At 43.7% G+C, this 23,594-nt stretch overlaps 1 long non-coding RNA gene and 1 pseudogene across 1 annotated transcript in view; both read left to right on the top strand.

The window, feature by feature from the left end:
* The first annotated feature begins 742 nt into the window (after positions 1-742).
* The window catches only part of LOC134740123 (uncharacterized), a 55,139-nt gene continuing 32,287 nt past the window's right edge, over positions 743-23,594 (top strand). Inside the window, exon 1 of the long non-coding RNA XR_010127363.1 lies at positions 743-860. This is a non-coding gene — a long non-coding RNA (uncharacterized LOC134740123). The remainder of the gene's footprint in view (positions 861-23,594) is intronic.
* On the top strand, positions 4,508-4,607 carry LOC129043281 (U6 spliceosomal RNA; annotated as a pseudogene).

Below are 23,594 nucleotides of genomic sequence, written 5' to 3'. Positions count from 1 at the left end.
CCAGCCTAGCTCCGGGCCTAGGGTTGGGATGGCATTTGGAAACCACAGAAAAACCATCTGTGAATGAGTATGCTGCGCTCTTCCTCAACAGCTCCTGAGAGTTAGGACCCAGACTGGCTGAGGCTGTAGGACTCACCCAGCCTGTTCTCTCATTCAGGGCTGACAGACAACATCTGAGGGCTTCCGCTCTGTCATCCTTCAGCCCACATAACATGGGGAGTGTCAGTGACTTTCCTGATTACCCAGGGATGCAAAGGCTGGCTCTGAGGTACAAGAGGGGGTGAACTGATTAATTCCCTCTTGAAAAGCTTAATTGCACATCGTTTTCTAATTTGTCATTTCCAAATGAAGCACAGGCTGCCAGGTGAGCTCAGCTGCACCCAATCAAAGGTCAGACCTCCCCCCCATCATTCCCTGAGTGATTCACAGTTACACCCCACCCCCATGCTGATGATGAGTGGGTGTCCTCCATCTCAGTGGCTCCCAAAATCCAGGTTGCAAATTAATCACCTTGGAGCTTGTTAAAATTCAAATTCCTGGGCTCCTGCCCAGGTTCCTGTTTCAGTAGGTCCAGGGTGGGGTCCAGGAACCACTTCTTTTAACAAGCTCCCCAGGTGAGTTCACTTATGCAGCTAGTTCTGCTTAAGCCAAAATGTCTTTCATGAAGTCTGGTCTCCTTAAGGGTATTATATTCCCTGAAGGAATTCCTCTGGAGTAACAATGAATCAGCTTTTTCCTTAGCTCCTTTTACAAATAAATACTGAGTTTCAGACGTCAAGCCATGCAACTCAGCGGAGGAAAGTGACTAATAGCGGGGGCCATCTGGCCAGCCACACTTCCACTGGGAACACTGGGATATGGTGAGTGATGGGGGAACATCCCAAGCAGGTGGGCTGCTCCCTCAAAGGGAAGGAGGGCACGGATGAGGGCAGAAAAGGCCTCGCTGAAACAGCTGGATGGAATGTTTCCCTACCAGGGTTAATTTGTGCCGTTTCTTTTTGTGAGGGTAATCACCAAATTAAATGTTTTAATTACTGAAATTACTTATGCATTTCTTTTGAGAAAAAGAGCATATCAGAACACAGCATCTACTCCCCAGAGAGGCAAATGCTTTGCTTCCAGGGAAGGGGGTGTCTGGAGGAGTCCATTTTAATTTCATTATAAAACCAGCTTGAGAAATAAAGGTCTGGGATTGACACGTATTCCCAGCCAGCTGTGACTTAATGAGCACAATTCAAAGCTTGGAACCTGCTAGCCACATCCATATTAATATGTCTGTGGGAAAAAACAACACGGAAAGTGACAAACTGCTATCCCTAGTATTTGAAATGAATTTTAAATGACTGTTAAAATGGCTAACATGGGCGAGCATCACTTCAAGGCAGCCCAGCTGTCTGGCCTCCCCTCCTGTCAATAACACCCCTGGTAGGAAGAAGCTGTTTCACACAGATCAGCAAGTCCCGAGTCCCAGGGCCAGGTCAGCAGGTTTGGTAGAAGAGATGCAGCTGTGTTCTGAACTGGATCCATCCCCCAAAACCCCAGAACCTGGAAGGGCCTCTCCCCTTCTTTTATCTTGAATTGTTTGTTGCATAACCATCAGACTCATTATGATGGTAATAGTCTTTGTGATTCTGATTTTCCCAAGCAGAGGCACATGAAAGTAAGAAAAATGTCTTGTTCGAACATTTTGAGATGCTAAAAATAAAAGGTGCTGGGTAAGCCTGTGGTGTTAATAAGTACAAGGCGAGAGGGTGGGTGTGGGTGGCAAAGACAAAGGAAATGCAGAAACCAAGGGCTGTGTGTTTTGACATTCAAGAACAGCCACCTGGTACCACTGGGAAGAGGCCCCTGGGTGGATGAGCTAGTGTTATAGTACCTGCGGGTGAGGGGAAGGCTCCTCCTCGGTTCTGGAGAGCAGGGCATGCATACCCTCAAGGTGAAGGTCTTGGCATTTCCCTAAGCTTGCACTCTGTGTTTGTTGCTGTTGTGTGTTGCCGGGAGGCAGTCCTGACTCAGAGCCTGGACTCTCAAATCACACAGATCCTGCCTCCTCCACTTCATTCAAAAGAGTTTCAACTGGGCCATGGGCCTTGATTTTTTTCATCTGGAGATGGGGTTAAAATACCAATTTCATTGGGCATTTTCTGAGAATTAAATGAGAAGATTTAAGTACATACTTTGTCTCAGGGTCTGGCACAGAGTAAGTCCTCAGTGGTTTTTGTTACCGTTTCTGACACATAGCTCAGTAGCATGGAGTTTCCAGGTTATTCTCCAATTAAAAACATCTTTCCATACATGTTGGACACTCATCCTCTGAGACTAATTGAGCAAGCAAATCAAAAGAGGAGATCATTTTGCTTTGAGCTGCACAAACCCTCTCATTCATTTTCTCTTAAACTGGTATTTTTCAGACTATGTCCCCTGAAATCTGAGGATTCCTTGGAGAATTCTGTAAGCATTTGCTTTCAATTTACATTTCTTTTTATATTTTACCAGCTTTAAATGGCAAACCTTTATCAAATTAGGTTGTAATTTTTTCTTTTCTTTCTTTTTTTTTTTTTGAGATGGAGTCTTGCTCTGTTGCCCAGGCTGGAGTGCAGTGGCATGATCTCGGCTCACTGCAAGCTCCGCCTCGTGGGTTCACGCCATTCTCCTGCCTCAGCCTCCCAAGTAGATAGGACTACAGGCGCCTGCCACCATGCCCGGCTAATTTTTTGTATTTTTAGTAGAGACGGGGTTTCACCGGGTTAGCCAGGATGGTCTCGATCTCCTGACCTCGTGATCCACCCGCCTCGGCCTCCCAAAGTGCTAGGATTACAGGCATAAGCCACTGTGCCCGGCCAATTTTTTCTAATTTGGTCTCGGGGTCTCTCTCTTGAGAGTAGTCATAAGCCAAGCTAGCTACTCTATAGGAGAGCACTGGGGTATGAGTTGGGGGTGGGGGTGTGTGGGTGGGTGATGGTGAAGTTAGGTTCAGGTGTGTGCATCAGGTAGGCCACAATGGGGAAATGAAACCAAAATTCATGATACATATTACTTATAGGTCCCAGAGGGTTAGGGGTCCCAATGGGAGGCCAACAGGAAGTCTGTAGGTGGCGGGGAGCACAGCCATCAGATGGAGCAAGGGCTTTGAGACTATGTCTTTTTTGAGTGTTTGTTGAGACCAAAAAAACACACAGCTCTGTCACCCAGGCTGAAGTGCAGTGGTGCGATCATGGCTCACTGCAGCCTCAACCTCCAAGGCTCAAGTGATCCTCCTACCTCATCCTCCTGAGTGGCTGGGACTATGGGTGCATGCCACCACACCCATGACTCTGGCATTGACCATTAGGTTTATTATGGCCAGCAGTTCTGGGCTGTGTTGAGTTTTGTGTCAATGGGATAGAACAACGGGGCTATAGCACAAACAATCACACTGGAAGGGGAAGATGTAACTAGGCCAAAGGTCATGGGGTATGACTAGGTTTCAAATAACTTATGGCAGGCCTAAAAACAGATGCCTTGGCAGGAACTATATTAAGCAAATTTATGATGTTATTTGCATGAATAGCTCTTTTAATCTTCACAATTATCCTATAAAGTGAGTGCTATTGTTATCCTCCTTTTACTGATGAGAAAACTAAGGCACAGAGAATTAAGCAGTTTTTCCAAGGCCATGAAGCTAGTAAATGGCAGAGCTGAGGTTCAAACGCAAGGAATCTGACTCCAGAGGCTTTCTTGGTCACTATTTCACATGCTGTCTCTAAAAACTGTAACAAACACATGCAAACACAAACATGCACATTCAGATATTCCACATCAGATTGTGACTTGGTGGAGACCACCACATCATGAACTAGTGCCACCAGACTAACCTTTTTAGAGGAAAAAAAACCTCATTCATTCATTCATTCAGTGAACAAATGTTTATTGAGTATGTACTATATGTTTCTAAGACCTTCCTGTAACTATATGGATAAGAAAGATCATAGCTCTACCCTCATTTCTTTTTCGTTTTGTTTCGTTTTGAGATGGAGTTTCACTCTTGTTGTCCAGGCTGGAGTGCAATGGCACAATCTCGGCTCACTGCCAATGGTACCATCTCTTCTTAACCTGATATTCAGAAATACTCATTCAGCCAATGGTACACATCTCTTCTTAACCTGATATTCAGAAATATCGCACTAATAACTTGAAATTGGCCATAGTGGAAGTATTTACACCATGGTAATTGGCAAATCCTACAAACCAGGTCATTTGTTGCTCACTGCAACCTCTCCCTCCTGGGTTCAAGCGATTCTCCTGCCTCAGCCTCCCAAGTAGGTGGGATTACAGGTGACCACCACCATGCCCAGCTAATTTTGTATTTTTAGTAGAGACAGGGTTTCACCATGTTGGTCAGGTTGGTCTCGAACTCATGACCTCAAGTAATCCACCCGCCTCAGCCTCCCAAAGTGAGGGGATTGCAGACATGAGCCACTGTGCCCGGCCTCTACCCTCATTTCTTAAAAATACACAGATCTGGTTCTCACTTTGGCAGCAAACATCCTAAAGTTGGAATGATACACAGATTAGCATGGCTGCTGCCCAAGGATGATATGAAAATTCATGGAATGTTCCATATAAAAAAGAAATGGAAAAAAAATTCAGGCTGTACTTATCCATTCACTTAAAATCAAACCCAGCATAATAGTGAGCTGTGCAATAACTGGCAAGTGAGGGCACTGGGTGGTAAACAACATATTAATCATTTGAATGTTTATTACGATTTGGATGCTACTCAGTGGACTTGTATTCGTGACAAGACATGTTGGCAGTAGATTCAGTTTTTAAACAAAAATCTGCTTTTTCAAGCATTTAGATTAGTCTAGTTGAAGGATATCCTGAGAGTACCAGCACGTTGTTAAAGGCTGTGACCATTTGCAGTCACACATAGGTGGGAATCAGGATTTTATTGATTCCATGTAACAGAACCATCAGACGGGAGGAAATACTTGATGCTGAGGCCCAACTAAACCTAATTTAAGTTTTTTATTTTTAGACCAGGCTCTGTGTCTCATGCCTGGACTCCCAGTACTTTGGGAGGCAGAGGCAGGAGGATTGCTTGAGTCCAGGAATTTCTACAAAAAATTTTAAAAATTAATCAAGCATGGCAGTGTGTGCCTGTAGTCCTAGCTACTCAGGAGGCTGAGGAGGGAGGATTGCTTGAGCCCAGAAGGTAGAGGTTACAGTGAGCTGTGATTGTGCCACTGCATTCCAGCCTGGGAGACAGAGTGACATCTTGTCTCAAAAAAAATTTTTTTTTTCATTGAGAGAGGATAACATTTTGATTGAGGTTCAAAATTGGTGTTCCCTATCATCAAAATCTATTGCAAACGTTCATCTGTTAATACTAATGTGTAATGAAATTTTATGTATTTCAACTGTAAAAATGTCTTTTTAGGCAGGTACTACCAAATACTGATAGCAATTTATGAGCATATAATTTTAGTTGAGCATATTTATTGCTGGGAAGGCATTTACAGAATCTCCTCTGGTTGTTCTTCTGTATCCTTGGAATATCCTTTATAATAAACTGGTAAACTTAAGTGTTTCCCTGAGTTCTATGAGCCATTCTAATGAATGATCAAACCCCAGGAGGGGCTTATGGAAACCTCTGATTTATAGCCTTGGTCAGAAGCACAGGAGGCCTGTACTTGCAACTGGGACCTGAAGTAGGAGCCTGTCTTGCAGGACTGAGCCCTTAACTTGTGAGTTCTGAAGCTAACTCCAGGTAGATGGTGTCAGAATTGACTGGAATTTAGGACAAGCTGGTGTCCACTGGAGAATGGAATGTGTGGGAGGAAAAAAAACCCCATACGTTTGGTATCAGAAGTGAAGTACAAGAATGAGTGTGAGTATAGAGAGGAAAAAGTTTTTTTCCTATTATTCAGCTTGTAAGTAGTGAAACTGGATTGCAACACAGAATGACTGGCCCCAAGCCTATGCTTATATATTATTTTTTATATTTGTATCATAGTCTACGAACTGATTTATTTTTATTTTTTATTTTATTTTTCTTTATTTTTTTGAGATGGAGTCTTGCTTTGTCACCCAAGCTGGAATACAGTGGTGCAATCTCGGCTCACTGCAACCTCCCCCTCCTGGGTTCAAGCAATTCTCCTGCCTTAGCCACCTGAGTAGCTGGGATTACAGGCACCTGCCCCCACACTGGCTAATTTTTTTGTATTTTTAGTAGAGACAGGGTTTCACCATGTTGGCCATATTGGTCTCAAACTCCTGACCTCAAGTGATCTGCCCACCTCAGCCTCCCAAAGTGTTGGGATTACAGGTGTGAGCCACCGTGCCTGGCCTGATTTTATTTTATTTTATTTTTATTTATTTATATTTTTTTGAAATGGAATCTTGCTCTGTCGCCCAGGCTGGAGTGCAGTGGCACGATCTCAGCTCACTGCAACCTCTGCCTCCCAGGTTCAAGCAATTCTCCTGACTCAGCCTCCCAAGTAGCCGGGACTACAGGCATGCACCACCATGACCAGCTAATCTTTGTATTTTTAGTAAAGACGGGGTTTCACCATGTTGGCCAGGCTGGTCTCGAACTCCTGATCTCAAGTGATCCGTCCGCCTCAGCCTCCCAAAGTGTTCGGATTACAGGCGTGAGCTACTGCGCCCAGCCAGCCACTGCGCCCAGCCTAATTTTATTTTCAAAACCTACTTTTCCTCCATTTAATTCATCTTGAACATCATAAAGATGATTCTTGAAAAAATACTCTAGCTTCACTTAGATGTATTAAGTCAGGGCACGTCTGCTAAGGCTCAGGCAAGCATTCTCCTTAAAAAAGCAGAGTTTATCATATTTGCAGCACCTAGAAGATGAATTTGCTTAAAAAAAAATAGCAGAGTTACTTTTCTCTGCTTTGAAATCGTAATGGAAGACCACAAGTTCAGGAAATATGATGATTCATGTTGACACCTGCGTTTGTAAAGATTTTTTAGGGGGAAGACTCATATTCAGTTTTTTCAGGTTTAGCATAAATGGTTACTTGATAATGAAAGTTATAGCTCTGGCTAAGAAGATAAGAATTAGAGGTTAAAAAGAAACTATAAAATAGACTATAAGTTCCATTTATAGAGTCTTATTAAATTGGCATCATTCTAAAACATATAAGCAAACGTTAATAGTTTGACAATGTAAAAATTTTAAACTCCTGTGTATCAAAACAACAGGAACCACATATAAAAAAATAACAAACCAACTGAAATATTTGAGGAAACAAACCAATAGTTAATATACTTATAAAACACTCCACAAACTAAGCAGAATAAGTGAACTCCCTGATGGGCAAAAGCAATTCACAAAAGAAAATTAAACATATAAAAAGTACTTGACCTCACGAGTAATAAAAGGAATGAAAAATGAAGCAATAACAAAATATTCTAGAGAAGGTAATATCCCTGAGGCACTGCATCATCCCTGGCTGGTTTCCCTAAACCCAGCTTACACCTTTGTACCTTTTCTTTTATTAGATGTCCCTCAATTGCCCAGGTTTAGTGTGCCACCTGTTTCCTGTCAGGCCCTGACTGGTGCTGGCAAGATGTATGAAATCAGAATCTAAGTTCTATTTATAAGAAAGTTCATTAGCAGCATTACCTATAATAGCAAAAACTCAAAACAGAAACAAATAACCAAAATAAGAGACTGATTAAGCAAATTATGGTACCTTCATATGGAATATAAAAATATAGATGGGTGCAGTGGTGTGTGCCTGTAATTCTAACTACTTGGGAGGCTGAGGAAGGAGGATCACTTGAACCCAGGAGTTCAAGGCTAGTCTGAACAACATGGTAAGACCCCTGCCTCAAAAACAAACAAAAGAATATAAAAATATATTAACAATCATCTTCTTAAAGAATATTACTGAAAAGATAAAGCATACATAGTATATTCCTAAATTAAAAACACACAAAATTGTGTATATAATAATGTCCCATTTTGTTAAAAAAATTTAATGGGAAAAACATTAAATCATATAATGTTACATTTTAATAAAGAGTATATAAATATGTGCTTACATATCTTATATATAAAACAGTATATGTGTTATGTTTGTTTTATAGATGTTTTATAATATGCCATGTTACATTTATATAATATACAATGTATACTATATATATAGATTTATTGATTCATTATATTATGTCACTTTTTATAAACAATTCTCTACATCTCTACCGGTACATGTTTATGTCATGTATCTGTTATACAAACCACATAATATACATGTTACAAATCACATACATGTATATACATGCATGAATGTACAGCGCTCTCCCACGTGTCATCCGAGGTCACTCAGTCCTCTGAGACTGAAATAAAACGGGTTGTATCCTCCAGCCCACGTTGGCGTAAAGTACAATGAACAGTGTCCTCCTCAAGTTTATCCAGATTCCCAGGGGCTCACTGCTGCCCTCTGGACTGTGGGGTTCATTCTCAGACCAACCAGACTTCTTTTTTCCCTTCTCTGCCCCAGCGCAGAGGTGGGATTCAGCCATTTCTCTGGATTCCTCCAAAACCACCTTCGCAAGGAAAATGAGCATGTGGCGATGTTTTCTTTCTTCTTTTTTTTTCTTTTTAGAGATCAGATCTGGCTCTGTTGCCCAGGCTCGTCTTGAACTCCTGGGCTCAAGCAATCCTCCCACCTTGGCCTCCCAAAGTGCTGGGATTACAGGCATAGCCTGTACCACACCCAGCCTAGCGTTCTCTCAATGTTCAGAGCAGCACAGCGTGGATGCCTCTTGCGTAGAAAGCCCCCACTGCTTGCAGGGCTCTGGCTGCCGGGGTGGGGCGGGGCCTGGGGGCGACCGTGTTTGAGCCCCTCCAGGCTGGCCCTCCCTCTAGGATTTCCTCGCTTCAGTGTGTCCCTCACCTTCCCATCTCGTGCTACACCTCCTGGCATTACAGACAAGACCCCTTGATGACTGTGACAGACATCCGGTCTGGGACAGAAGATAACAAAGAGAAAGCCTTACCAGTCCATCCTCCCACAGCCACCAGGAGGAGTGAGAACGATGCCAGCACAGCTCATAACACAGCTCAGCACACAGCGCACGGAGCACAGCACAGAGCACACACGCGCAGCACACAGCGCACGGAGCACAGCACAGAGCACACACGCACAGCACACAGCGCACCCAGCACAGAGCACACAGCACACAGCGCACAGCACACAGAGCACACTGCACAGAACACACAGCACAGAGCACACAGTGCACAACACAGCACACAGCGCACACAGCACAGAGCGTGCAACACAGCACAGAGCGTACCGCGTGCACAGCACGCAGCGCGCACGGACCACACAGCGCACAGACCACACAGCGCACGGAGCACACAGCGCACGGAGCGCACAGCACAGCGCAGGCTTTTGAAGCAGATTCTGGAGGAAGTCCTGGCTCCGCCACTTAGCAGCTGTGCGGTTTGGGGCACAATTCTTCCCCTGCCTTAGTTTATTTATCTACAGAATGGGGTGGCACTAATATTTAGTAGGGTTGCTGAGAATTAAATGAGTTAAATATAGAAGAATATCTTTGAAACTTGGCAGGCAGTAGACAAAAGTTTCTTAGAGTTAATATGTATGAAGTGCTTAGTGTTTGGCACATAATAAATAATATTCAATGTTATGTTTTTCTCCACAAATATGAATTATGCCTTCAGCCACTGTAACCGCCCAAGGGGTTCACCTTGCCTGCTGCCTAGACTGAGCCCATTCATCAAGACAGGGGAATTGCAATAGAGAAAGAGTAATTTACGCAGAGCCGGCTGTGCAGGAGACCGGAGTTTTTTTTATTACTCAAATCAGTCTCGCCAAGCATTCGGGGAGCCGAGTTTTTAAGGATAACTTGGTGGGTGGGGGGAAGGCAGTGAGCCAGGAGTACTGATTGGTCAGGGATGAAATCATAGGAAGTCGAAACTGTTGTCTTGTGCTGAATCAGTTCCTGGGGGGCCAGGGGCACAAGATCAGATGAGCCAGTTTATTGATCTGGGTGGTGCCAGCTGATCTATCAAGTGCAGGGTCTGCAAAATATCTCAAGCACTGATCTTAGGACCAGTTTAGGGAGGGTCAGAATCTTGCAGACTCCAGCTGCATGACTCCTAAACCATAATTTTTAATCTTGTGGCTAATGTTAGTCCTACAAAGGCAATCTACTCCCCAGGCAAGAAGGAGGTCTGCTTTGGGAAAGGGCTGTTACCATCTTTGTTTAAATTAGAAAAACTTAATTCAAAATTAGAAAAAGTTAATTCAGCCTATGCCCAGGAATGAACAAGGACAGCTTGGCGGTTAGAAGCAAGATGGTCAGTTAAGTTAGATCTCTTTCACTCTCTCAGTCATGATTTTACAAAGGCGGTTTCACCATCCCTCCCATGAACATGCAGGAGCAGCTAAAGGCAATTTGGTTTTGAATTACATGTTTATCCTTATATCTAAACTACCAGAAGAATGTATTTCAAAATGTAGGAGATGGGGCCGGGCGAGGTGGCTCTCACACCTGTAATCCCAGCACTTTGGGAGGCTGAAGGGGGTGGATCACTTGAGTCCAGGAGTTCAACACCAGCCTGGGCAACATGGTGAAACCCTGTCTCTACAAAAATACAAAAAAAGTTAGCCGTGCATGGTGGTGTGCATCTGTACTCCCAGCTACTCAGGAGGCTGAGATGGGAGGATCGTTTGAGCCTGGGAGGTCCAGGCTGCAGTGAGCTGTGATTGCACTGTTGCACTTCAGCCTGTGTGACAGAATGAGACCCCTGTCTCAAAGAAAACAAAAGTAGGAGATGGGATTATGGTGCTTATTTTTTTCCTTTTCTTTTCTTTGTGCCCTTTCAAATTTTCCAAAGTTTGTATATTGAGCATTTGTTATTTTTGCAACTACGGAAAATGCCAGTTTTCTTTCCCCCCAAAAGGCAAGAGAAGGCTCCTGGGATGATAATGGTGTAGGTTAGGAGAAACTTGTTCCTGTGAGTTGATTAAAGCTCAAACACCAGGCAGGGCTCCTTGGGAAATGGGTGGACCTTAAAAATTAATGATTCCCTGCTGTTTGCATCTCAGAAGAAACCTGTGTTTATTTATTGCTCTTCAGACTTGCCATTTCAGCATGTTGAAAAGAAACCAAACAAAGAGAAATTAAAAGTGCATGACTCGATTCCTTCCTACAAGCTAAATTGTTCTGAAAATTTCCTCTTGGATTCCCAGATTTTAAGGGCTTAGCCTGCTTCCTGCCCCTAATTGCTCTATTAATTTAATCTGCTCAAAGTCTCCCAAGAGTCTAGGTCATCGGCCTTTGGGGCTGGCTCTGTCTGGTCTGGACTGGTCTTCTCCATAGACAGTTTTGCTGAGCTGTTTTACATGTTACCCCTACCTTCTATTTTGCTAGTTTTCTCCTTCCAAGAGGGTTTCTCCTGACCTAATTAAATGAGTTCTGGTATTTGTGTGAATTTGCCCATTGAAATGATATGAACCTATTTTCCTTTTTTCAGTAGAGACCTAGAGCTACACATTTGTCCTAATTTTCCTGTTTTGGGTTCCTGATCATTTATCTTATGAGCACTCTGTACCTTCATGTGTATCTAGCATAAATTGACTCTTTGCATAAAAACAGACTCAGCAAATTTGTTTGTCTTTCTGAGCCTTCATTTCCTCATCTGTAAAGTGGGGACAAAAACATATGTATTCAGGCCAGATGCAGTGGCTCACGCCTGTAATCCCAACATCTGGGGAGGCCGGGGGGGGGGGTGGGCGGATCACTTGAGGTCATGAGTTCGAGACCAACCTGACCCACATGGCAAAACCTTATCTCTACTAAAAATACAAAAATTAGCCAGGTGTGGTACCTCACGCCTGTAGTCCCAGGCTGCAGCAGGAGAATCGCTTGAACCCAGGAGGTGAGCCGAGATTGCACCAGTGCACTTGAGTCTGGGTGATAGAGTCGATGGTGGTGTCTCCACCATCTAAAAATATATATATGTGTATGTATTTGTTTCCTGGGATGCTGTAACAAATGACCTCAAACTGGGTGGCTTAAAACAATAGAAATATATTCTTTTATAGATTTAGAGGCCAGAAGCACAGAATTGAGATGTCAGCAAGGCCAAGCTGACATCTTGGCCTTTGATTCTCCCTCCAAAGAGAATCCTGGAAGGGGAGGATCCTTCCAGCTCTGGCCTTCTCTGACTTGTGGCAACAAAGATTTCACCTTCTGCTTCTGTCCTCACATGGCCTTCTTTCCTTTGTCTCTCCTGTTTCAAATCTTTTTTTCCTCTGTCTTGTAAGGACACCAGTCATTAGATTGACTGTAAATCCATGATAATTTCATCCCCAAATCAATAACTCAGTTATAACTGCAAAGACCCTATTTTCAAATAAGGTCACATTCACAGATATCTAGAGCCACAATTTGGACATATATTTTGGGTAAACACTGTTCTATCACTACAACATATCAATCTTGTTGAGTTGCTCTGTGAGTATTAACATGAAACACCAGGCCGGGCATGGTGGCCAATACCTGCAATCCCAGTGCTTTGGGAAGCCGAGGTAGAAGGACCGCTTGAGGGCAGGAGTTTGAGACCAGCCTGGGTAACACAGTGAGACCCCAGCTCTACAGAAATTTTTTTTTAATTAGCTGTGCATGGTAGTGCATGCCCATAGTCCCAGCTACTTGGGAGGCTGTCAGGAGGATCACTTCAGCCTGAGAGATCAAGGCTGCCGTGAGCTATGATTGTACCACTGCACTCCAGCCTAAGTGACAGAGTGAGACCCTGTCTCTAAAAAAAAAACAGAGGCTGGGCACGGTGGCTCATGCCTGTAATCCCAGCACTTTGGGAGGCCGAGGCGGGTGGATCACGAGGTCAGGAGATCGAGACCATCCTGGCTAACACGGTGAAACCTAGTCTCTACTAAAACTACAAAAAAATTAGCCGGTTGTGGTGGCGGGCACCTGTAGTCCCAGCTACTCGGGAGGCTGAGGCAGGAGAATGGTATGAACCCAGGAGGCAGAGCTTGCAGTGAGCCGAGATTGCGCCACTGCACTCCAACCTGGGCGACAGAGCAAGACTCCGTCTAAAAAAAAAAAAAAGAAAGAAAGAAAGCAGGCCAATGCGGTGAATCATGCCTGTCATCCCAACACTTTGGGAGGCCAAGGCAGGCGGATCACCTGAGGTCAGGAGTTTGAGACCAGCCTGGCCAACATGGTGAAACCCTGTCTCTACTAAAAGTACGAAAATTAGCTGGGCGTGGTGGCAGGTGCCTGTAATCCCAGCTACTCAGGAGGCCGAGGCAGGAGAATAGCTTGAACCCGGGAGGCAGAGGTTGCAGTGAGCCAAGACTGCACCACTGCACTCCAGCCTCGGCAACAGAGTGAGACTACTTCTCAAAAAGAAAAAAAGAAAAAGAAAGGAAGAAAATGATATGGTAATGTGTGTAATGTAGCTAGCATAGAGCTTGACACACAGTGTGTGCTCAACCAATAATAATCACCATAATTGCTATCATCACAAGAATACTTACATTGGACCAAGCCTTATACCAAGCCTATCTGTGCCAGAACTGGGGCTCCAACGCAGGTTGCTGTGGCTTGGAGCCCATGCACTGCTCTGCTGCACTCAATTGCCTTAGTCTCATCTCTCTACTTCTCTGCTGTGACCCAGCACCTCCCCCTCTACCCCTTCCACACTTTGCACATTGACCCAGAGTTATGCATGGTGGTGTTCATTGGGAAGAATTAGCAATGGAGGATGGGAAGAGAGAGAGAAGCTTCTCTGAGTCCTTGTGAGGGCAGCTGACTTGCCCCAGGGTGGGTGATCTAAGGAGGGAGTCACAGTGTCTTTGTTGCCCTCATCTGGAAAGTCACATGTCACTTCTGTGGTCCTTTATTGACTGGAATTGAGTCAGTAAGCATAGCCCATACTAAAGGGGAGGAGACATAGGTGTCACCCTTTGAAAGAAGTATCAAAGAATCTGTAGACATATTTAAAAACTACCACACTACCCATGGGGGAGAGACAGCCTTTGTCTAGGAACAGAATCAGGCTCTTTAGCCAAGCCACTATGAGTGGTGCAGAGGCAGGCTGGAGGTGGGTTTAGGAGCAGGGGCTGAGGAGTGCTAAATTGTTCCAAGGTGTTGCAATCCAATGGGAAGAATTTGAATTTGAGGTCAAAAGAAGAGAAGAAGATAAAAAGGGGAGTGAGGAGAGAGGATGTAATTGCATGATCGGTTCATTTTGCCTGCTGCCCAGATATAGCCAATTGATCAAGACAGGGGAATTGCAATAGAGAAAGAGTTTAATGCACATAAAGCTGGCTAAACAGGAGACTGGAATTTTTGGTTACTCAAATCAGCCTCCCCAAAAATTGGAGGCTAGAGTTTTCTAAAGATAGTTTGGCAGGAGGGGCTAGGGAATGGCTGCTGCTGACTGGTTGGGGATATAGTCATAGGGGTGTGGAAATGGTCCTTGTGCGCTGAGTCCACTTCTAGGTGGGGGCCACAGGACCTGTTGGGGGTTGAGTCTCTGGTCCCAGTGGAGTCACCCGGTTATCATAAATGCAAAAGTCTGGAAAGACATCTCAAAAGGCGAAGCTTAAGTTCTACAATAGTAATGTTATTTATGTTATTTACAGAAGTAATTGGGGAAGTCACAAATGTTATGACCGCCAGAACAATGGCTGGTAATTAACTATGCCTACATTTTAGCAGAATTCAGACCCCTCTCATCCTCCAAACCTAGTAGTCTTTCATTACTTTTACAAAGGCAGTTTAGTTTTAGGAAGGACTATTATTTAAACTATAAATTAAAATTCTCCCAAAGTTAGCTTGGGCTACACCCAGGAATGATCAAGTGCAGTTTGAAGGTTAGCGACAAGAGGGAGTTTGTTAGATCAGATCTCTTTCATTGCCGTAATTTTCTCACTGTTGTAATTTTTGCAAGTGCAGTTTCAAGGAGGGAGAGTAGGAGCAAACCCTTCTGGCCACAAGTGGGGTGGCAGAAAGATTTGTAAGAACAGGGCTTGCTAAAATGTTTGATGTTGTGTTGCTGGAATATAAGACTCCTCCATTTTACCAAACCATTAATCAAGCTTGCTACACATGCTCTCTCTCTCTCTATACACACACACACACACACACACACACACACACACACAGATTCCTTGTGCAAGAGGCTTTTAAAAGTTACTCTAAGGGGCTAAGATTTAGTTCCGGGTTCACAGAGTGCTGAGCAGCGACCACACTTGAGGGCAGCAAGCGATCCATGAACTTACCTACGCCACAGAAGAAGATGCTTCAGCCATGAGGCCCCTGGAAATTCTCAGCAATCTAGGAAAAGGCAATGGTGTTTCCCTAAGCCTGGAAAAGGAGGCAATCTTAAGAAACAGTGGCCTAGCAGCAGTCCCAACCCACCTGAGAGTGCTCACCTGGGAAGGGCAGGGCCTGTCCTTGTTTACAGAAACAGCCTTCAGGCAAGAGGAAATCGTGATTAGCCACTCTACCGCAGTACGGGGGGTGGGTATTAGCTCTTTGGGATTAATTTTGTTATTAACTGTCCTCGGAGGACTCCGTGTTTTCTGACAAAACGCTAAGATGTTGTTTTGCAGGTTTTCTTCTTTATTTTAAGTCATTTGCTTTTATCTTCCACAATAAATGGTGATTTGGGAGTGAGGGTATTTGTGGGCTTCAGGCTTAATTAAGTCTGAAAAGTAGATTTAATGTCACTCAACTTCAAGCCTGCTTGATAGTGCCTCTCATTCTATTCCATGAAGTTACTGAATTTGTATATAAGTTCTCTTTTGAGAAACATAAGGCCCTGTTGAGCAATCTCTTAAAAGAAAGAACATCCCTGACATTTTAATATTTAACAACAGCAACAACAACAAAACCCACTTTTGGCAAGGTGAGGTACCAAAAGAAAGAAGGTTAAGTCTGGGAAAGAGGTGTTGTGTTGTGTTGTGTTGTGTTGTGTTGTATTGTATTGTATTGATTTATTTTGAGACGGAGTCTTGCTGTCTCCCAGGCTGGAGTGCAATGGTGCAATCTCAGCTCACTGCAACCTCTGCCTCCCGGGTTCAAGCGATTCTCCTGCCTCAGCCTCCCAAGTAGCTGGGATTACAGGCACCCACCACCACGTCCAGCTAATTTTGTATTTTAGTAGAGATGGGGTTTCACCACATTGGCCAGGCTGGTCTCAAACTCCTGACCTCAGGTGATCCGCCTGCCTCAGCCTCCCAAAGTGCTGGGATTACAGGCATGAGCCACCACGCCTGGCCAGAAAGAGTATTTTAAAGCTTAAATGTTGAATGTTTCTTCAAGACTGTTTAGAGGCCAGGTCATTGTGTATTTAAAAGTCTTTTCTGGATTTTAGTAAGTCATTGTGCTCTTCAAGGGTGGGGCTGGGTCTTGGTTCTCTCTGTAACTCCCAGTGCCTGACATGGTCTGTGATCAATAAACATTTGTCGACTTGGGCATTCATAGGAGACCATTAACACTGAGAGATAAGTTAGGATCTTGTTCTAGAATATTTTCAAAGGTCAAAATATTTTGGAAGTCACAATGAAGTTCCTGATCAAAACGGCCTGAATTTCCTTGTTCCCTACTAATTTTGATCAGGATTTGAAAGAGGGTGGTTCCCAGGGCGGGGTTTGGGGGAACGTGGGGGAAGATGGCAGGTGGCTGGTGCATTTGTCCGTGCTGTATATGCACATTAAGGCTGGTGTTTTTAGTCTACGGCCATACCACCCTGAATGCCCCCGATATCATCTGATCTCAGAAGGCTAGTGTTTTTAGGCAGCCTGTTGACTATCTTCAAAAGCTTTCACTACCAAAGGCCATTCAAAATAACTAAACAGTGAGTCGATTTTGGAAGGGATCTAGGCTGGGTGAGGTGGCTCACACCTGTAATCCTAGCACTTTGGGGGGCCAAAGCAGGAGGATTGCTTGAGGTCAGGAGTTTAAGCCTGGGCAACATAGAGAGACTCTACTCTGACTCTATTTAAAAAAAAAAAGCCCACTGTAGTGGCACACCACAGCTACTCAGGAGGCTCAGGTGGGAGGACTGCCTGAGTCTGAGAGTTCTAGGCTGAAGTGAGCTATGACTGCACCACTACACTCCAGCCTGGGCAACAGAGTAAGAACCTGTCTCTAAAAAAATTTTTTATTTAAAAAACAAAAACAAAAGTGGGAGGCCATATGAATCTTTCCCTTTGATGTTGAATTAAATACCTTTTTTTTTTTTTTTCTAAGACAGTGTCTTGCTTTTTCACCCAGGCTGGAGTGCAGTGGTACAATCATGGCTTACTGCAGCCTCAACCTCCTGGGCTCAAGTGATCCTCCCACCTCACCCTGCCATGTAGCTGGGACTACAGGTGTGCCACTACACCTGGCTTTTTTTTTTTTTTTTTTTTTTTTGAGACGGAGTCTCGCTCTGTCACCCAGGCTGGAGTGCAGTAGCTCAGTCTCGGCTCACTGCAAGCTCCGCCTCCCGGGTTCACGCCATTCTCCTGCCTCAGCCTCCTGAATAGCTGGGACTACAGGCGCCCGCCACCACGCCCGGCTAATTTTTTGTAGTTTTAGTAGAGACGGGGTTTTACCGTGTTAGCCAGGACGGTCTCGATCTTCTGACCTCATGATCCGCCTGCCTCGGCCTCCCAAAGTGCTGGGATTACAGGCATGAGCCGCCGCGCCCAGCCTATTTTTTTTTTTTTTTTTTTTATAGATGGGATCTCACTATATTGCCCAGATGGTCTCAAACTCCTGGGCTCAAGCAATGCTCCTTCCTTGGCTTCCCAGAGTGTTGGGATTACAAGTGTGAGCCCCATTGCCGAGCTGGATACATTCTTGCATTGCTTTCCCATCCTTTCATCTGTATATTTTTGAGTCTCCTAATAGTTGTTGAATTCCATGAGCATAAGGGCTACATCTGTCCCCTCTCAACTCCCCACAGCACTCTATTTTGGCCCCCACCCTCCAGCAACATCTGCTACTAGCCTGTCTCCAAGCTCACAGATCCTGCCTCCAGGCTGGATACACACACCCAGTTTCTTAAATAATAGGAGAGTTAGCTGGAGCCTTCTTACCCCTTAAGATCCGGAGAAGATTTTCTGGAGTACACCATTCTACAGACTAGAAAGCCCAGTGCCTCCTCTAAGACTTCTGCAAGTTTCCAGGAGACCTGAGGTCTGGGTTGCCTCTTGTTCTGACCTTCTGCTTCTGTGAATTAGTTCAGCATAGGGCTCATCTTGCTATTTTGTATAACTCAAATGCAAGCCTCAGCCATTTCCTTATTTTCCATAAATTCACACTGACATGTCTTTGCGTGTGCAGCAGACTCTATTTTTACTAAAAATTCAGGAAGATGGAGAGCTTTACACTGCAGAAAATCAGGCAACTTTTTAGAGACAGTCTTGCTATGTTGCCCAGGCTGATCTCAAACTCCTGGTCTCAAGTGATCCTCCCACCTCAGCCGCTCCAGTAGCTGGCACTACAAGTATGAGCTACCACGTCCAGCAAAAGTCAGGCAACTTAAAAGTGAACATTAGTCATACTTTATAATCTCCTTGGTCGTGTCCTTAAAAACATCCCTCAGCCATTTCTACCACCTTCTATGAGGTTACAGAATCACCTCTCTATTTTTTCCTTTTCTCTTCTTGCCTCTTTCCATTCTCCCAGGAGAAAAGAAAACAACACAAAACATCAGTACCACCGCCAACACACACACACACACACACACACATACACTCACACACACTTCTCCCATTTTCCAGGCTTCCCTCACATATTCAAGGATTATATTGCAGTTTGTTTGTTTGTTTTTCATGTCTGGGAAAACATCTTTGTTTTTGTTTGTTTTTTACTTTTTTGTTTGTTTGGTTTTTTGTTTTGAGATGGAGCCTCAGTCAGTCATCCAGGCTGGAGTGCCGTAATCCAATCTCAGCTTACTGCAAACTTGCCTCCCGGGTTCAAGCAATTCTCCTGCCTCAGCCTCCCGAGTAGCTGAGATTACAGGCGCCTGCCACCACACCTGGCTAATTTTTGTATTTTTAGTAGAGACGGGGTTTCACCATGTTGGCCAGGCTGGTCTCGAACTACTGACCTCAAGTGACCTGCCCACCTCGGTCTCCCAAAGTCCTGGGATTACAGGCGTGAGCCATCAAACTGGCCTTTTTTTTATTAATTAATTAATTAATTTATTTATTTATTTATTTTTATTTCAATAGGTTTTTGGGGAACAGGTGGTGTTTGGTTACATGGATAAGTTCTTTAGTGGTGATTTCTGAGATTCTGGTGTACCCATCACCCAACCAGTATACACTGTTCCCAATGTGTAGTCTTTTATCCCTCACCCCATTCCCACCCTTTCCTCCTGTGCCTAAAGTCCATTGTATCATTCTTATGCCTTTACGTCCTCATAGCTTAGCTCCCTATATTGCAGTTTAAAAAGTACCACTCTTAAGAAAGGGCTGTTAAATTCTGGGACAAACCAACCCCCACCCCTGGACTTTGCTTACATATTAGTAGGGGAATGTGATGATGGTTTAGTTTTCTAATTACTCTGATTCCCAGTTTCCCCATATGTAAAATGAGGATATAATAGTGCTTGCTTCACATAATTGATGTGATAATAAGTTAATGCGTAAAGCCCTTAGCACAGTGCTTGGCACACAACGTGGAGATAAATGTTATCTATTCTTACTTCTTCCCTCTTCCTGCTCACTGAGGTCCTGATCAGACACTTAGGCCCAGGTCACATGCCAGCACCCCCATGGAGACGTTTGGGAGCTCTCCTGGCGAGAACTAATCACTCCTTCCTTGAATTCTTACAACACAGGGTTTGCTTCCCTTCTGGCAAAGAGTGCAAAGACAAATAGGACAAGACAAGCCCCTAACCTGGAAGGAAATATACACAAGCGGGTAGAGACAGGGAATGATCCAAGAAGGCTAGGGATGGGGTAGAGGAAGGATTCTAGAACAGAAGCAAATTAGCCAGCTTCAAGACCTTACATTCAGAACAACAACGTGATGGTGTTGCCAATGTTGTCAGCCCAGAATATCCATATGCAGTTCTTCTGTCAATTTTTCATCAATTGCAGATTTTACCATATGCAGTTTTAGGGCTTGCCACTTTTACATTTGTTGACTATTTCAGCATGAGTGTATCAGTCAGGGTTCATTCAGGGAAGCAGGACCACTATAAGTTATGAGATAAGGAATTTATTACAGGAAGTGGACTTTGCACAATTTGGGGAGGAGCTGGGAGGTAAAGGTCTGGAAAGAGGAGATGAAGAATTAGAGAAAAGTTACTTACTAGCCCCAGCTTGCAGGGAAGCCTGGAACCCATGCTTCAAACTTCAGTCTACAAAGGGCTGTTGGCTCTTCATGACTGCAGCCTCTGAGTTCACAGCACAGCATCTGCTGGTAGTCCTGGGGTTGCTGTTGTTGGCAGAGTTAGCAGGGAGAAAGGACAGGTGGACCCAGAGTGGGAAGAATCAGGGCAAACGAAGCTGCTGGTGTGTCTGTGTCTGTGTCTCATCACCTCTCGCCAACATCAATCTTTAGATCACAATGGTGCCTGCTTCATCTCTGCTTCCTAAATCTCACACAACTTCACTTTTTGCCAGCTTGACCCAGAATCATACAGAGAAAGAAATTCTAGGGAACACAGTTCCCAATAGAATAATCCAGCATAACATTCATTATAAATCTCAGTGTTCATTGCAAATTGGATAAATGACTGATCATTAATATCTATTTCTTGGAACAAGGAATAAAGAATATTAAGAGGGAAAATTTATAGGATCTGGGTAAATGGTAGGGTCAAAATTTCAGAATAGAGAATCCATAATCAGATTCACATTTATGAAGATACGTAATATACGTTAGAAATGGTTCTGCTGAACAATGGAGAAAGTTATTTCAAATAAATAGTGGCTGACGTAACTGGACGTACAAATGGAACATACATTAATCTTTACCTCACAACATAGATAAACATGAACCCTACCTCACAACATATATAAACATGAACATCATGCATATTATAGACCCAAATGTGAAAAATAAAACAATCTTTTAAAAGATAAAATATGACATGATCTCCATGACTTTAAGGTTTGATAAGGTTTGCTAAACAGAATACAGAAACCACTAAGCCTTTTTAAAGAAGATGTAGGATAATTGTAAAATATGTTGGGTAGAATATAAACTAATTCAACTACTTTGGAATAGTGTGACAGTATTTACTAAAGTTGAATATATTCCAGCTATTTCACTTCTAGATATGTACCTTACCTTATATTCCAGCTATTTCACTTCTAGATATGTACCCAATATAAATGTGTACATAGGTACACCAAGCACTTGAATAAAAATGTTCATGGCAGCATTATTATTATTATTATTATTATTATTATTATTATTATTATTATTTTGAAATGGAATCTTGCTCTGTCGTGCAGACTGGAGTGCAGTGGTGCAATCTTGGCTCACTGCAACCTCTGCCTCCTGGGTTCAAGCAATTCTCCTGCCTCAGCCTCCTGAGTAGCTGGGATCACAGGTGTGCGCCACCACGCCTGGTTAATTTTGTATTTTTAGTAGAGATGGGGTTTTGCCATGTTGGCCAGGCTGGTCTTGAACTCCTGACCTCAGGTGATCCACCCTCCTTGGCTCCGAAAGTGCTGGGATTACAGGCGTGAGCCACCACGCCCGGCCCATGGCAGCTTTATTAAAGTCAAAGCCAGGAAGCAAGCTAAAAGTCCATCAACAGTAGAATAGATAAATAAATTTGGTACTTTCATACTACAGAATGCTATACAGCAATGAAAATGAATAAATTACTGCTACACGCAAAAACATGGATGAATTTCACAAGCATAATTTTGAGCAAAAGAAGTCAGATATAGATGAATACATGCTATATAACTATATAAAGTTCAAAATGGGCAAAACTAATCTATGCTGTTAGAAGCAGGACAGTGGTTTCTTTTAGGTGGTAGCAGTTAATGGCTAAGAGGGGTTATTCAAGAGGTTCCAGCTATGCTAGGGATATTCTGGTTTTTTAAATCAGGAAGGTGGTTACTTGATTGTGATAATTCTTTATGCTATACATGTATGATATATACTTTCTGTATTTATGTTTACTTCAACTGTTTTTAAAAAGTTATTTTTAGGAAAGCATTTAAAATGTTCTGTTTTGCCAAGCACAGTGGCTCAAACCTGTAATCCCAGTACTTTGGGAGGCTGATGCGGGCAGATCACTTGAGGTCAGGAGTTCAACACCAGCCTGGCCAACATGTTGAAACCCCGTCTCTACTAAAAATACAAAAATTAGCCAGGCGTGGTGGCATGAGCCTGTAGTCCCAGCTATTCGGGAGGCTGAGGCAGGAGTATTGCTTGAACCCATGAGGTGGAGGTTGCAGCAAGCTGAGGTTATGCCACTGCCCTCAGCCTGGGCGATAGAGTAATACTGTCTCAAAAAAAAAAAGTTCTGTTTTATCTATCTATATCTTGTACTGTTTTTCTTTTTAAAAATTTGAAAAACATTTGTATTAATATATTTAGTAGAGATGGAGTCACACTGTGTTGCTCAGGCTGGTCTTGAACTCCTGGCCTCAAGCGATCCTCCCACTTCACCCTCCCAAAGTGCTGGGATTACAGGCATGAGCCACCATGCCTGGCCTCTAGTAGTCTTTTTCTGACTTCTCAACCCCTTTTATCCTTCCTACACAATTTCCTATCCCCTTGCTCTAAAAATATTTTCCTTCTATAATTCCTTTTGCATGTTGGACCCTAATTTCATTCTTCAACAAATATGTCTTGAGTGTCTACCACGTGCCAAGCACATAGCCAAAGTGATTATGATAGTGAATAAGTTGGCAAAGAGCTGTCCTCATAGAGCTTTAGCTTCCAGGACACAGAGGCTTCTGGGCAGGCAATTGATTCTCCAAAGCCTTAGATTAAGGGCAGCTTCTCAAAATCTACTGTTTGTACCCATTAATGACTCTGTCACTCCTTGCATTGTCCCTGTGTAAAGCCTCAGCATAATCTTTGACAATTTCATCCGTCCCACATTCAAAGATCTACCTCAACCTGCCCGTTTCTACCTCCAAAATATGCTCGTCCATTCTTCCTTTTTTCCAGCCCTGATGCTTTTCATCCAAGTTGAAGTCCTTACTAGTTCTGTTGCAATGGTGTTAGTTCATTTGCAGAAACAGCCACTCAAGCTAGTTTCAGGAGAACTCGGGTTCAGGTAACTAACACATCGTTGAAAAATCTGGGGAAGATATTTGAAGCAGAGCTTCCAGGAACAACACCTAACTCTTGGAATCCTATTACCTCTGTGTTTAAAAAAAAAAAAAAACACTGGAAAGCCACTATTGCCATGCGGAAGTCCTTGAATGAAGAAGCAAATGACCCCAGCACCAAGCAGCCTCTGTATCACCCATGCAGGCTACATGAATCCTTGTCCAGAACTCTAGCTACAAAGAAATGTGTGAATTGCAGTCTTCAGGTTTCTGACACTACCAGCATAGGCTGGAATGGATGCTGAGCGGGGCTGGCCTCCACGTCTCCCTCCC

Source organism: Pongo pygmaeus, chromosome 7, assembly GCF_028885625.2.
Source record: "Pongo pygmaeus isolate AG05252 chromosome 7, NHGRI_mPonPyg2-v2.0_pri, whole genome shotgun sequence".
NCBI lineage: Eukaryota > Metazoa > Chordata > Mammalia > Primates > Hominidae > Pongo > Pongo pygmaeus.
Note: the sequence above shows the minus strand (reverse complement) of the source record. Positions and strands in the feature narration are given on the sequence as shown.